Below are 13,802 nucleotides of genomic sequence, written 5' to 3' on the forward strand. Positions count from 1 at the left end.
CAGCTTTATTTAATGACTTTTCCAAGGTCACAAGACCTGTAAATGACAAAATCCAGATTTATATCCAGGTTTTATGAAGTCCAGTGTTCTCATTATACCATAGCTGTTTAATATAACTCTTTTACAGCCTCCCCTAAGTAAGGGAATCGTGAATAAATCTTGTGCCATCTGCTTGATGGCCAGGCTCTATTTAAGCGCTATTACAATTACATGGATATGTATAAATCTTATTCCTATTCCAAATCCTTCATGGCCTGGGAAGTCCAATTTCATATCTATTTAATCACAATCCAAAACTGCGCTACAGTTATATGATGCCCCTCAACATACCTAATTTTCTTTAACTGCTATAATGCCTGATTGCTTATTCGGTCATTCTACTGGCTAAAATAATCACTGACCGTTTCAGTGGATCACTGACCAGTTATTCCAATCTTCCAAATGAGCTTATCCAATCAGTCTTGCGATCTAATCAACCACATACAGATCATTGTTAACTGTGCTAACTAAAAAGAACTTATCTAAATCTTAGGGGGCCTCAGGAATTCAGGGAACAACAGTTTAAAAAGTAATTCCTGAAATTTATGAAGGGTTCTTGTATAAGACTTTTTAAGTCAGACCAACAGAAGCCCTTGGATCCTTGCCCTGATGCTAACAAATTAGCTTTATGAGTTAAGGGAATACTCAGCATCACCATGTCTTGGTTCTCTTGTTTTAGTAAGAGGGAATTACTATATGACCTCTTGTTTTGCTTACAATTCTAATGTTGTATGATTTTTATATAGAAAAAAAAAGCATTTCCCTTTTTGGCAGTCACGATTTTCTTCATTTGTAAGTTCTCTTTTCATGCCAGTCTGTCTTCACACTCTATGCTGAAAGTCTTCAAAATCCAATTAATTGCTCATACTTATACATAAAAGGTTTATAGAAGCTATCTATCTATCTATCTATCTATCATCTATCTATCTAACCAGCCATTTAGACCCCTTAAGTACGGTATTTAATAAAATCTACTCAAACTCTTTGTGTTTTCTTCCACTAAACAAAAATGAAATTGCTTTTATAACATTTATGTTATGATAAATTCGGGGTGGGGCTTATAAAGATTGATCTCCTCCGCTAATGATTAATTATAATCCATCCTGAAATATTAATAAGTATCCCGTATGAGCTATGTTGAGGGAGGGAGGGGGGAGAAGGAAGCTGTAATGTTTGTTTGCAATTACTGAAATTACAGAAGCAAAGGTCTTCCAGAGACAGAAATATAATCACAATTATCTGACCTGTAAAAATGGTTTTTATTTCTGCAGCCAAGGAACAGCAGATTATTGGCATTGGGAGTCCTTTTTATAAAGGCTTTTTATAAAATCCTCCTTTGCATAGCTATATTTTTTATTTACTCTACAGCATTCATCCCCTTCTATCTAATATTGAAATCAGAGACATTCTATTATCACTGAGAGTGTGTTTTAAATAAACTGCACTGGAACCTGGGCTTGGCAGCTTGTAAGCCACCTGAGTGTGGTCAGGTGACTTGTCCTTTCTAAATCACCATGGAAGAAAATGTATCAGGTGTCTCCTGGCTGCTGAGGGCCATGTGGAAAGTACATGCATGCCTCCAACATTTGCTTAATTCAGCCCTGGATGATGAGAAGTGACAGCACAAGAAAGGGGCTGGCCGTAGTAGGCAATGGATGCACCCCGGAGTGGGCATGTGTCTAAAATTTAATTGCGAAGTGCCTAAAAAGAGAAATAGCATTTTCATTTACAGAGTACTGTGAAAACATGGTCATGGAAAACATTGAATAAAGGTAACAATAGCTATTATTTCTATTAGATACATAAAGCAAAATAAACAGTGAGGGGAGGACATTGAAGGGCCACCAACAGGAGACTGTTCAAATAAATAAAGGTGTATCATATAATAGGATACTATTGAGCAATTAAAAATAATAATATAAAGCTATAATTTGTTTATATGGAATATTGCCAAGATATGTCAAATGAAAAAAGCAAGGCACAGAAGAAGATATATAATATGCTCCCATGTGTGTAAGGATATGTACATAGGTACATTTAAATATACAAATGACAGAAGGATTACAAGCTGATAAAACAGTTGGCTCTGAAGGGGGACAGTATTTACTAAATACACTTTTATGTAGTTTGCCTTCTTTTTCAATATGAGTACACTAGTTACACTAGTTTTAAGATAAATAATAGTTAATTTTTAACGTAAAATAGAGATGATTTATATATTTATAAGGCAAATCATTGACATGCCTTCCATCAAACAAACAAACAAAAATTGACAAAGGATCAGTTTTATCATGAGTTTCTTAGCATCCTGTAAAACCAAAGAAAGGCTATTTTTAAATATTTCAACTCCTCATGAAGACATTAATTCAGAAGAGACAGAGCCATTAACACAGAACACAGAGAGCCAAAATACATTGTTAATAGGATTGCCAGATAATATACAATAGTTTTATTTGCTAAATCTGGCACTTTCAATTACTGAAAAGAGAGAAGTGTTCTGAATTCTTATAATACTATGTGTATTCGATGCCAAACACTGACAGTTTCCAGATAGTCAATTTTCTATTATTGTTTAGGTAAAATACATTGACCTTATAACTGAATTTTTTAATAATATTTTTGAAAAGACACAAAAAATAAAAATGTTTCTCCCTAGTTTAAGATACTAACATCCATACAACATGGAATGTGGCTCCAATCTATTCTTTCACATTAATGTTCCAATACTTTCTTATAATACCATTATATTACATGCAAAATAAGCCTATCTACCGTTCAGTGAACATGACTTATTCCTGAACATTCACTCCAACACTTCCTCTTTTCCCTTCCTGTCATGAATCTGCAATGTCCTCATGAGGTCTTCTAACTGCTTCAATGAAAAGGTTCTGTTCATTTGCATACAGCTTTTTTTACAATGTCTTTGCTTATACATATCAATGTCCCCAATAGATAAATAAAAGCGCCATAAAAGTAGGAAGCAATCACTTCATCCACATCTTTCATCTTCAATCACTGTGTGTGCTCCAACAGCCTGGCCTAGTACCTTACACAAAAGGTATATCCAACAGAGTCCAATCGATGTGTGGGTGAATGGCAGGAGATAGTCCAGTCCCGCTGAAGATTAAACTCTAGTTAACTTGGAATCTCATAAAAAATAATAATAACTATCTTCATCCGACATCATAATCCCTCTTTATAGTTGAAAATAATTCCTAAAATGATCCTCGGCCATATTTTTTCCTGGCTTAAAAAAAAAAAAGTTAAATTCCATGTCCTTTACTTAAGACTATTGAGCAATTAAAAATAATAATATAAAGCTATAATTTGTTTATATGGAATAATTGCCAAGATATGTCAAATGAAAAAAGCAAGGCACAGAAGAAGATATATAATATGCTCCCATGTGTGTAAGGATATGTACATATGTACATTTAAATATACAAATGACAGAAGGAGTGCAAAGTTGAGCATTATATTCTAGCAAATCAGAGCAGTGCTGGATGATTTCCTTCTTTGTATTAAATTCCTTTGGAGTCTTCTTAGTATAATTTTTTTACAAAATGGCATATTAATTATTCTTTAGACCTATACATAGTCAATTTCTATATCATGCTTGAACAATTTATTCCTAAGTGATTCTCCCTAATTGATGCTTGCAGATTAATTTAGTTCTCTTTTTTTAAGCAAGGGCATTTGATTGTTATCCCTAAACTACAAGGGGATATTTGTCTATTACATTGAAGCTATCATAGAACACCCTGGGCATGCAATTTATCCTGCCTTCCAGTCAATGATGTTTAAAACAATGATTCTCAAATGCCAGATTGGTGCTTCATGATGATGTTTCCACTGCTCCATGGTGAATTAGTATAATAAATACATTGTAATGAGCTTTTTTAATAAAGCCAACTTTGTTCACTTTTTTATGTCTTCAAATATTTATCTCGTACATGTGGTAGTAGATGGTAGTAATTATTTTTCTACTGGCACTAAAATGCCAGATACCTTATGCGAGGCCCCTATTTTATTTTTCTTTTTTATTCTATAGAATACCAACTTTGAGGACCACTAATAATAGCCATAGAAGTAGCAATAAGAATAGCCAGCAATTAAAAGTTGTTTATATGCAAAAAAAGTGTTCTAAGAACTTTAGATATATTAACTCAATGCAACAACTCTCTGAGGAACTTACTACTATTGTTCAAACATTAGATTTTGGAAATTGAAAAAGAGAGAAGTTTAAAAATATGTTCAAAGTCACATAATGAATTAACCCAGGAAAGGGCATCCAGAGGTCATGCCCCGAACCACTGTATGAAAGTGAAACCAGGGTAAGATTTTAAGTCAATTTTTATGGCCTGATACTAAAATTGAGCTATTAAACCTTTAAAATTCTACTGCGTAGGCATGTTATAATGTTTTTCTACATATTTTTGTTCACATTTTTAAATCTTTCAGGTGGGACAGAATCCAAAAAGACACTAGATTTCTATCCATATCTTTAATATGCATGCCTACCCCACAATGTCATGTAGAAGTCTCTCTCTTCTAAAACTGCATGTTGATCTTTAAGATAATTCCTTCAAGAATTTTCTCTATGTACAAAAAAAAAAAAAAAAGAACTTCAGCTAGTCTGAAGAAAACTAGAAATGTATCCTAAGGTTCTAAAATTTGCACACATAAGCTTTTAAAATAAGAATTTTGAAAGATTACCATATCATTAGCAAAGATTGAAAAAAAATAGGGACCGTATAAATGTTACATCAAAGCTGCAGAGCCGGGGTACCTGGGTGTCTCAGTCAGTTAAGCATATGCCTTTGGCTCAGGTCCTAGGATCGGGTTCTGGGATTGAGTTCCTCATCGGGCTCTGTCTGAGAAACTTACATAGGATGAGACATGAAAATGTGAAAGGATTTGAGGTGTGTGAAGAACAGAATAAGTAGGAAGCAATATATAGTTAATGGTTAAAAGAAGTGAGTACGGGGCGCCTGGCAGGCTCAGTTGGTAAAACATGTGACGCTTGATCTCGAGGTTGTAAGTTTGAGGCCCACATTGGGTGTAGAGATGACTTAAAAAATAAAATCTTTAAAAATAAATAAATAAATAAAAGAGGTGAGTACAGAAAATGGGAGAAGAAATATGAAAGAAGATTGAAAATTCACAGAATTGAAGAAGCATATTAATAGTCAGATATAAGAATTACACATTGCATAAATAAAAAAGTCCACATTCAGATATATCTAGTGAAACTCATAATAAGGACAAAAAATATTAAAATTAATGAGAATAAAAAGACTGACTCAATAAAGAAGCAACAATTATGCAGATAGCAGATTCTCAACCGTAATAGCAGAAGCAATAACAGAAATGACAATTTCAAACTGCCAAGAGCAAACAAGTATCATATGAGAAATTTATGCCCAGATAAACTACCATTCAAAAGTAAAGATGTTTTTACACAAAGGGATATAATTTTCTACAGAGATCATCACTGAAAAATTACTGAAGTATATACACCAATTTAAAGGGAAAAAGTGAACACAGAAGAAGGTAGAATACATGAAGCAAGGTTTAGAAAAAAAGAAAAAGCTAAATAAACACTAAAAAGCAGTAATAGTAACAATTGCTTAATTTAAAAATAGTTGAAACTGTACAACCATGATAACAAAGGATGAGAATGAGAATACCGGGTATTAAATTTACGATCTTCATGTTGCTCACTCTGATTGGTTGTTCACTGCTGTCTTTTCAGTGCAAAGGAAGTGGTAGGAACTCAATAAATATTTGCTGAATGAATTACAGAACCAATGTTTCATAGCCCAAGGTAGTTCTAGATATAATCTCTAACTATGCCCATCAGATTCTGAGAATACCATGCAGTTTGGGGATCATCAAAGATGTGCCAACAGGCTCAGTGTTTGAGGTTAGGGAGGTTGTTACTAAAAAGTGTTCCTAAAAGTGTGGTGGTCCTTGATGTGCACATTCAGATCTGCTTTTGCGGGAACATGCTGCACTAGCAGATTCTGCGGACAACCTCCAGCTGCCACCCATCTACTCACCTGTGGCGCTAACACCTGAGCTATGTTACACATGGCCTGCTCCCAAGCTTCACTGAGCACAGCAGACGGAGGTCCTAGAACAGGCCAGGTCTGGCCAAGACAGGGCTACTCAACTGGGTAACCTTTGCTCTGGGCCATCCCAGCAACCTGGCCAAGATTCTCTGAGTCTCACTGTAGACTGAGGCTCATTCTACCCAGTCCTCCTTTCCCTCTCTTCTCTAAGGTGTCAGACATGCATTGAGGTCTGAGGTCTTTCTCTGACTTTTCCTGCTCCCTTCCCCTTTGTTTCACAGGAATTTCCAGCAATCTCTTTCGCGTGCAATTCTATCTGCCTTTTGGAGGGACCAAACCGGCATATGAAGGCAAGAGGGTGGACAAAGTCAGGTCTACCGGATCAACAGGATGGTCTCTTCATCTGAAAGAACAGTAGTCATGAATAATGATTGTGCACACTCAGGAAACAGACTTCTTCAGTAGAAAACTGTGGTATATCTCTTACTCATACCTCATTGCCTTAACTTTAGGAGAGCTGAGATGTCCTTTCAGGAAACAGTCTCCCTGGGCTAAGACTTGCTTATTTACTTACTCAAAATATCCTCTAAGTTGGGAAGATGGTTCAGTCTTAAGAACCTTAAGGCCTATTACCTTTCTGTTTTCCTTGGGGATCTATGGCAATGGGCTGCACCATCTAAAAACTCTCATATACTGACATCTTTCTTACGCATTAAGATTATGGACACTGGTCAAATCTTCTGGCCCATTCCAAATCTTGCCAACCTCTCGTGAAATCATCGTATTTGTGAGTCATGCCTACAACATACTAGCATCCAAATCCCATGCCCCTTGTCTCTGCTGTGATGTAGTCACTCAGTGCTGTCGTGACATCTGAACATACATTATCTCTGATACTTTCAATCCAAATTTCCCATTTCTGAACTCAACCTCTTATGCCTTCACCTTGCTAACATCATCATGGCACTGCACCTGTTCTGTATTTTTAGTACCTCCAGCCATGCACCCTTCTGTATTCTTATATGCTAGTACCCTGTTGTCTTCACTTCCTACTCCATCTAGCCTGTATTCTATAGAGAGTCATTTCAATCATTCTCGCGTTTTGGATATTTTATGTCCTCGAAACATACAATAAACAGCAAATTGAGTCACGGTAGAATAACAAAGTATTAGTAAATAAAAATAAAAAATGTGGGATTTGTTCTCTTTTGTTTTTGATCACAATGGGATAATAGCATCTTGAGGGTTTAACGGGAGGTAAGAATCACTAGCCTACGTTTCATCTTCTATGGAAAACATATGAATTTTTTTCTATTTCTTACTGTCCAAAACGATATTATTTTCTTGTGTGTAAGTTCCATGTATCTTTACTGAAAAGCTATTATAGTTTATACTATGTCAAAATTTAGAGTCTAGTGAAAAGTCCCATGGACAAGGAATTCTTCAAGATGTTTCTAAGTTGTAACTTGTTTGAATATTTTCTCAGTAGTTTTTTTTAACTCAGGCTTCTTTCTACCATTTCCAGAAGATGCCAGGTTTAGTTTTAAATTCTTAACTCAATCATTAGTAGAGATAGAGTTAGTTAAAAATAAATCACTGGAAAGCTTTTTTTTTTTTTTTGAAGTGCCTTTTTTTCATGCACTTTGTCAAAGTACCAAAGTTGATTTGACATTTTTATAGTTGCATTTCTCTCTGGTGTATTACTGGACCCACAGGACTGGAACACTGAAAATAAAGATATCTCTTGTACTATGCTTATATGACTAAGATAAAAATACTGTCCAAAGTAATTCAATCTCAATTTATATACTTTTTTCACATTAGTTCAGAAAACATTGAAAAGCCATTGAAAATTTGTGGTCACTAAAGTGGCTCATATTCACCAACTTCTTGGAGTTTATTTCATCACACAGAGAAGCACATCACTGTTAGGGTTATTTATGAAAATTCTAGTTTGCTAGGGTCAAGGTACTCCAACAATGGAATATTTTTAAAGCATAAGTTATCCAGATTTCATGAACTATTAAAACTTGCTATTTCTGTCCTGCCTCTTCTGACTTTAATTCATAACAAGCAGAGTGGCTATTGCTCTGTCCCTTTACATCTACTGCCCCCAGTAAAATAGCTAGCCTGGGAATTAGAAACTTTTCAGAACTTTTAAATTTTTTTCTACAAATTATAAAGTAAATCTTATAACCTCCATTAAGGTAATTTGGTAACCCTAATACATGAATGGAAGCTTTTATTTTCTTTAAAAAGAACCCATAGGTAGCAGGAAGAATTAGTCATACTCTTAAAAATATATTTTCTTAAGATTTTATTTATTTATTTGACAGAGAGAGACACAGTGAGAGAGGGAACACAAGCAGGGGGAGTGGGAGAGGGAGAAGCAGGCTTTCCGCAGAGCAGGGAGCCCGATGCAGGGCTCGATCCCAGGACCTTGGGATCATGACCTGAGCAGAAGGCAGACACCTAACGACTGAGCCACCCAGGTGCCCCTATACTCTTAAAAATATAAGTGAAATTAACAATAGTCCTATTTGTTCTGGTTAGAAAAGTGATGTTTTTTCTGCACACCTTTCTTTAATAGAACATTATAGCTTTATTCAGTAAAGTAAAGCTAAGGCTCATAACCAAAGGCAAAACCTCCAGGTATAGAAGATCACACAACAAACACTTAAAAGACAAAGTCTTGTTCCAGAGTGTTCAGCCAAGAAACATGTGGAGTCCAGATTCTTACTTACAAATTACCTCAGATTAGCTTTTGACTCCTATGCCTAAAATCACCATTTTTAAGGAGGTCAAACTATATACACTGTTACTCTCAGTCATATGATAGATAACTAAAATAATATCTAAAGGTAGATATTACCTGAAAACTTTCACTTGCAATTCAGTTTTATCATGTATACAACTAAAAGGAAAAAAATCTCCAAGTAACTGCCCATGCAGCCTACTGGGCTGCAAATGTTTTACCGCTAAGAGAATACATAAGAACTTTTCCCGACTTCTGATACATTTTTATAACCCACACACACAGAGTGAATCCTTGCTCAGAGAATCACCAATGCAGAGTACACAAAACCTAGATGCACTTACCACACTATCCTTAACCCTGACTCCAGACCTACTCTTGTCAGTTACAAAACAAACAAATAAATAAACTGAAATTTCCTCTATTGCAATAGCCTTACAGAGTCATGTCAGAAGGTCTCAGAAACTAGTCACTAGATTAAAGAAAAAAAATGGTTGATCATGTGGTATGTGGTTAATCTCATTTACAAATTTTATACTTTTTGGGGAAAATCCTCAGATTTTCCAAATCAGAAAAACAAAGTTTTAAAAAAAGTCATCATGGGCACATGCATTTCTAGAATAATTGTGGTTTCTATTTGTATGAAAACCTAAACTTATTTGTCCCAAGTTAATACATTTGGTAGAGATTTTTTAAAAAATTTATAAGGAGAAAATTGTGAGAAAATTCTTACACTTTGTATTTCACAGTATAGCATATTTTCCTTTAACTGCCTTTTGGGTCATCATTTTACCATCTGAAACATCGGATAAATTATACATTCATTCCACCTTGTACATGATTAGTTTACCAAATATGTGTGTAAACAGCCAGTTAATCATACTTGCTATGAATTATCATTTATCTATTTCATAAAAAAATAAGTTCCTACACTGTACAAAATCCTAACTGGAAAGTCAGACAGAGGTTTCAGTGACCAGTAATTTCAAAAGGATAACATTTGGGGCTACTGAGCAACTTTATCCCAAGAATAGCTCTTGTCTCTTGCTTCTGAGTCTGTCAACATTCCCCTGGCTATCATCAACTTTTTTAAATCTGTACCTTATCATTTGTTTGTTGTCTTTCCACTAAATGTGAACTTAGATTGGTGGGTGAATAAACTGCCATGTTTAGCAGTAAATGCAGACTTTGGTTGTGGGCTAGATGCATGCGTAGCTGGTTAGAATTAAGGAAAGACACAGGTATTAGCTGAGTGAGCCTGGTAGTAATTTAGGTTAAAGGATGGTAAATAGTACTAGTATGTGGTATGTAAATATTTGTTTTGCATCCTATACTGCTCTAAATGTTCTACATATATCAAGTAATTTAAAACTCTACCAGGAGGCAGGTATTACCACCATTTGCAGATGAGGAAATTGAAAGATGAAGTTACTTGAGCAAGAACACACAGCTAATAAGCTTTCTTTTCTTTAATCTAGGGACTAGTTTCTGAGACCTCCCATCATGTATTAATGCATTTTCTTTTTTTGTTTGTTTTTTGTTTTCTGAGGGAGAAACACACTAGAGCATAATCATATTATAGAAAAGATGATGGATTTGAACCTAGGCAGGCTAACTAAAGAGTCCATGTTCTTAACTCCATGGACTGCCTCTCAAAACCAGACACTCATGAAGGTTTCCAGAATGAAGTTTTTCAGAGATAGTTCTTGCCACATTTGTTGTGCAAAAATAATCAAAACAAAGGAACAAACAAACAAAAAAGGAGGAACAGACCCATGAATACAGAAAAGAAACTGATGGTTGCTAGAGGGATGGGGGCTCCGGAGGATGGGAGAAATAGGTGAAGGGGATTGGGAGGCACAGGCTTCCAGTTACAGAATGAGGAAGTCATGGGGATGAAAGCTACAGCATAGGGAATATAGTCAACGGTACTGTAATAGTGTTGTATGGTGACAGATGGTAGCTACAGTTGTGGTGAGCAGAGCATAATGTATAGAGCTGTCCAATCACTATACTGTATACCTGAAACTAATGTAACATCGTATGTCAGCTATACTTCAATAAAAAAAATATTGTAGCAAATTCGACCTTTGACACCTCTCCCTTATTTTTTTTTTTAAGATTTTATTTATTTATTTGAGAGAGAGAATGAGAGAGAGAGAGCACATGAGAGGGGGGAGGGTCAGAAGGAGAAGCAGACTCCCTGCCGAGCAGGGAGCCCGATGCGGGACTCGACCCCGGACTCCAGGATCATGACCTGAGCCGAAGGCAGTCGCTTAACCAACTGAGCCACCCAGGCGCCTGACACCTCTCCCTTAAATTCTCAAATCCTAGGCACCATTTTAACCAGAAGCATGAATTCATGATAAGGAACAAGAAAACTGTTTCTTGTTTCAATTAGAAGCTATGTAACTAGAAGCCAAAGAGAATTTTTAAAAATAGTTATTTCCAGAAATTAACATAAAACAAGTTTATTTATCACTTTTATTTATGATTTTAAAATCTTCTTAACAATGCTAAGTCAATATGGCACTTTATTTAACATTGTCAACTAAATAAAAGGAAGGTGCAACCCCGTCCTTAAGCCAGGCTGAGTGCAGTGGTCCAGGCATACGCACTAAGCACACCTGTGGAGGGTAGAGTACGGCCATCTAGAGAGGCCATGCTGTGTCTCACAAGCGCAGCTACCACTCTGCTCTAAAAAGATGAGGTTATCTGGAAATCTAGGCACAGTGTTGGTTTTTGGTTTTTAAAGCTGGAAATCCAGATTTATATGTGAAATCTGATGATTTTAAAATTTTGGTTCAGGCGCCTGGGTGGCTCAGTTGGTTAAGCGACTGCCTTCGGCTCAGGTCATGATCCTGGAGTCCCGGGATCGAGTCCCGCATCGGGCTCCCTGCTCGGCAGGGAGTCTGCTTCTCCCTCTGACCCTCCCCCCTCTCATGTGCTCTCTCTCTCTATCTCATTCTCTCTCTCAAATAAATAAAATCTTTAAAAAAAAAATTTTTTTTGTTCAAAATTTTGAAAACACCAAGAACGATAAACATAGGATGTCTATCAAACTAAAAAGGATCTCCCGTCTTTCATATTTCCAACTATGTTACATTTTTTATGGATTCACTGACTAATAAGTCTTGTTCCTTGTTTGGACTTTGAAAAACATTACAAGAAATGACTGTTACAGAAGCATAGAAACATCCAGTACATACCTTCAAATTTGACAAAACCCATTTTATCCATTTCTTATTGCTGCTGTAACAAATTACCACAAATTTAGTTTCGAACAATACATATTCATTACCTTATAGTTTTAGAGGTCAAAAGTCCAAAATCAGTATCAATGGGCTAAAATGAAGTTGTTGCTAGGACTACATTCCTTCTAGAAACTCGGTGCAAGAAGCCCTTTCTTTGTCTTTACCCACTTTTAGAGGCCACTTGCATTCATAGGCTTGTGGCCCCTTCCTCCATCTTCAAATCCATCAATGTAGCATCTTCAGATCTCTCACTGATTCTAACCTTCTGTGTCCCTCTTCCATTATTTAAAGATCCTTAAGATTAACAGTGGAGCCACTTGGATAATGCAGTAATCTCTCATCTCAAGATACTTACCTTAATCATATCTGTAGTCTCTTTTGCCAGGTAAGGAACATATTCACGGGTTTTAATGATTAAAACATGGGGAACCTGGGTGGCTCAGTCAATTAAGCATCCGGCTCTTGATTTCTGCGCAGGTCATGAGATGGAGCCCCAAGTTGGACTCTGAGCAGGGTGTGGAGCCTGCTTAAGATTTTCTCCCTCTCCCGGGCGCCTGGGTGGCTCAGTTGGTTGGGTGACTGCCTTCGGCTCAGGTCATGATCCTGGAGTCCCTGGATCGAGTCCCGCATTGGGCTCCCTGCTTGGCAGGGAGTCTGCTTCTCCCTCTGACCCTCCCCCCTCTCATGTGCTCTCTCTCATTCTCTCTCTCTCAAATAAATAACTAAAATCTTAAAAAAAAAAGATTTTCTCCCTCTCCCTCTGCTCCTCCTGCCTCCTCTCTCTCTCCACTTCAAAAAAAAAAAGGACATCTTTGGAGAGCCATCATTCTACCTAACATATTCATCATGTATTAATGCATTTTCTTTTTTTGTTTGTTTGTTTTTTGTTTTCCGAGGGAGAAACACACCAGAGCATAATCATATTACAGAAAAGATAATGGCTTTAATTGAGGAGAAAGAAAAAGAAAAAAAAAAATGTGTCTTAACTGAAGAGCACTGAAGATAACCCCTAGTAACTTCTTGTATCTCGTGATGGTAAGCTTTTCATTGATTTTATGTATTTTTATTTATTTTTATTTTATATATAAAATATATACTACATATGTAGAGAGAGAGAGAGGTTGAGAGGGAGAAAGTCATTCAGCTATTCATAATAGGAAAAGTTCAAAGAAATAAGAAAATAATAGATGTAACTCGGGCTTTAAGGTCTTTACTATCTGCTATAGACTGAATGTTTGTATCCCTCCCAAAATTCATATGTTAAAATCCATTCCTCAATGTGACGGTATTTGGAGGCAGTGCCTTTGGGAAGTGATTAAGTAATAAAAGCGGAACCTTAATGAATGGAATTAGTGCCCTTATAAAAAAGTCCCCAGAGAATTACTTTGCCCCTTCTACCACATGAGGACTCAGAGCCAAGATGGCCATCTATGAACCAAGAACCAGGCTCTCACCAGACAGAATCTGCTGGAGGCTTGATCTTGGACTTTCCAACCTCTGGAATTGTGAGAAATTTTATGTGTGTTGTTTATAAGCCACCTCATCTATGCTATTTTGTTGTAACAGCCCAAGTGGAATGAGAGGCAATCTAAGGCAGAGGAAGGATAAACTGGATATTTCCAGAGCTGGAACAATTAATAGAGATAAGCCAGATATTGCCTATTGTGCTTACTGACCTCT

Source organism: Leptonychotes weddellii, chromosome 4 (assembly GCF_054177405.1).
Source record: "Leptonychotes weddellii isolate Sample4059 chromosome 4, ASM5417740v2, whole genome shotgun sequence".
Classification (NCBI taxonomy): Eukaryota; Metazoa; Chordata; class Mammalia; order Carnivora; family Phocidae; genus Leptonychotes; species Leptonychotes weddellii.